Genomic DNA, 3779 nt, shown 5'->3' with positions numbered 1-3779 from the left:
TCTAATGAAACTAGACACACCCAGCCTCACTCTATCTATATCTAATGAAACTAGACACACCCATCCTCACTCTATCTATATCTAATGTAACTAGACACAGCCAGCCTCACTCTATCTATATCTAATGAAACTAGACACACCCAGCCACATTCTATCTATATCTAATGAAACTAGACACACTCAGCCTCACTCTATCTATATCTAATGTAACTAGACACACCCAGCCTCACTCTATCTATATCTAATGTAACTAGACACACCCAGCCTCACTCTATCTATATCTAATGTAACTAGACACACCCAGCCCCACTCTATCTATATCTAATGAAACTAGACACACTCAGCCTCACTCTATCTATATCTAATGTAACTAGACACACCCAGCCTCACTCTATCTATATCTAATGTAACTAGAAACACCCAGCCTCACTCTACCTATATCTAATGAAACTAGACACACCCAGCCCCACTCTATCTATACCTAATGTAACTAGACACACCCAGCCTCACTCTATCTATATCTAATGAAACTAGACACACCCAGCATCACTCTATCTATATCTAATGTAACTAGACACACCCAGCCTCACTCTATCTATATCTAATGTAACTAGACACACCCAGCCTCACTCTACCTATACCTAATGAAACTAGACACACCCAGCCTCACTCTATCTATATCTAATGTAACTAGACACACCCATCCTCACTCTATCTATATCTAATGAAACTAGACACACCCAGCCTCACTCTGCCTATATCTAATGAAACTAGACACACCCAGCCTCACTCTATCTATATATAATGAAACTAGACACACCCAGCCTCACTCTATCTATATCTAATGAAACTAGACACACCCAGCCTCACTCTATCTATATCTAATGTAACTAGACACACCCAGCCTCACTCTATCTATACCTAATGTAACTAGACACACCCAGCCTCACTCTATCTATACCTAATGTAACTAGACACACCCAGCCCCACTCTATCTATATCTAATGAAACTAGACACACCCAGCCCCACTCTACCTATATCTAATGAAAATAGACACACCCAGCCTCACTCTACCTATATCTAATGTAACTAGACACACCCAGCCCCACTCTATCTATATCTAATGAAACTAGACACACCCAGCCCCACTCTACCTATATCTAATGAAAATAGACACACCCAGCCTCACTCTACCTATATCTAATGTAACTAGACACACCCAGCCCCACTCTATCTATATCTAATGAAACTAGACACACCCAGCCCCACTCTACCTATATCTAATGAAAATAGACACACCCAGCCTCACTCTACCTATATCTAATGTAACTAGACACACCCAGCCTCACTCTACCTATATCTAATGAAACTAGACACACCCAGCCTCACTCTACCTATATCTAATGTAACTAGACACACCCAGCCTCACTCTACCTATACCTAATGAAACTAGACACACCCAGCCTCACTCTATCTATATCTAATGTAACTAGACACACCCATCCTCACTCTATCTATATCTAATGAAACTAGACACACCCAGCCTCACTCTGCCTATATCTAATGAAACTAGACACACCCAGCCTCACTCTATCTATATCTAATGTAACTAGACACACCCAGCCTTACTCTGCCTATATCTAATGAAACTAGAAAACACAAATTATGGATGAATGTCGTTGTACAATATACATCATGACGTCGTAGTCAGTAAAACAGAGTTCAGCTTATTATTCCATTTCAACAATCCTAGTTAACTAGTCCATGTGTTTTATAAATCTTGTGCTTATTACATGAATATTATATAATATCAATATAGTATTAAGTATTAACAATTGTATTAATGCATCCGGTGATGTACTTCATCTAAATGTTTAATAATTAAAAGCAATATCTACAGGTAAATGAAGATAGTAACAAAGTGTATTGTTCGTATACTGAACTAACTCGCAGAAGTAAAGTTTATTAAATTAATTTTTACGAGTGAATTAAGTTAAGAAGATGTTCATCTTAAGAGGAATCATACTACTGTTTTATATCGCTATATTGATTGCATTGTTATTTTCTTGCTGTTTTAGTATCAGCTTCACTGACGTTAACGTTACCGATCGTGTCACCGATTCTGATATTGATCCTGTTACCTATACAGTTACCGATACCAATCCTGTTACGGATCCTGTCACTTTTCCGGTTGTCAAGACCAATCCTGTTACCCTTCCCGGTATGATTGCTTTACTTTTTAAATTTCATTATGAATTTATTAATTAAGAATATGCTTATAACTATACAGTATTATCACTAAATTTGATGGATATGTTATATTGATGACGTAGCCTATCTTTGAACCGTAGACGCTGTGCTAAAAAAAAAGAACGAAACTAAAGAACTAAAAACATCGAAAGCACTCTCTTGTACACTTTTAAATAACGTTTATTTTTACGTTGACTGTACTGTAACTTAATTTGTTAGCCGATTAATTTTTATTGTAATTAATTGGTCACCGCTAGACATGTCTGCATTTGTAACAATAAATATTTTTTTAAATGATATTTTCCCCTTTTTCCTTTCATGCCTACAACGGCGCAGATCCGTTTTTAATAGTGGGGGCGGGGGAGAGGACGTATACAAAATTAAATACTTCGCAATCGATTTCTGAGCACATCAAAATTGTCCCGATTTTGTCTCTTTGTCTACGATCTATGTTGTATAATAATACTTTTATTTTTCGGTTTAATTTATGAGCATGTCAATGTGATACATTCTACGTGAAAAAGTCGAGCTAATGTTTTTGATTTGTCCGACCTTGAATGTAAACAAAATTAGGCCTAATGATCGATGAACAAAGTTAATCGAACATGACACGCCACACAAACTTCATTTTTGCTACTCGGAGACTGCGGCAATTAACAAACTCATAGAATAATAAATAAAGACGCATACAACATAAGTTCTGGCTTAAATAGTTTAATTAGTAAATGAACATTCACCCATGTAAAACTGCACATAAAGGTCATAAGCAAAGTTTTATAGCAATAATTTTCCAATTCTAAGTAAGCACAACAGGGATGCTCAGAGAAAAATAACCCGCGGCAGGTGCCAAGGCACCGCCAAGAGCAGACTTGGAAATTTTAGGTATGACAACATACAAGAAGTTCAAGTAAATGGTAACAACTGTATAATATAATTTATGTCTATAGCAATATCATAATCAACGTTATAAAATTAAACTTTTTCGTTTTGATCTGGAGTAGACAAAACATTGCCTTTACAGTACGTACCGCCGCATTACGCAATCGCCCAGTTCGCGCTAATGCGGATTGAAGCGGCGCTAATGCGGATCGAAGCGGCACTAAACATGCCGAAACACAATACCACAGGTAGATTTAAGGAGCCGCCGCCCGGAAGAATACAATCATTAACAAAGTTTTTAGGCACTGGTCCTGATGGGCCACTGGTTATATTCACGCAAAATCTATTCTTTTTAGCTATTGTATTTTCTGAAAATAATTTTCAATAATTTAATGATTTTGCTGTTGAAAAGTGAAGGGACAATCCCCACTAAAAAATATAAGGGGGTGGGGGGGGGGGGGGTGGGGCGGGAGGGGTGAGGGTACATCTTCGTACCCCCAGGATCTGCGCCGATGCCTTCCTAACGTATCTCCGAATTGTCTTGTTCTTTACAAAAGCAGAATGTCCAGTCTACTGCAATTGTAAAGTGTTGCCTACTGGTGGTCACAGCCTAGGATGTTATCCTCCATGGAGTATTAATAATATCCCA

The sequence above is a fragment of the Antedon bifida genome, chromosome 7 (assembly GCF_963402885.1).
Source record: "Antedon bifida chromosome 7, ecAntBifi1.1, whole genome shotgun sequence".
Classification (NCBI taxonomy): domain Eukaryota; kingdom Metazoa; phylum Echinodermata; class Crinoidea; order Comatulida; family Antedonidae; genus Antedon; species Antedon bifida.
This window is presented reverse-complemented; position numbering follows the sequence as displayed.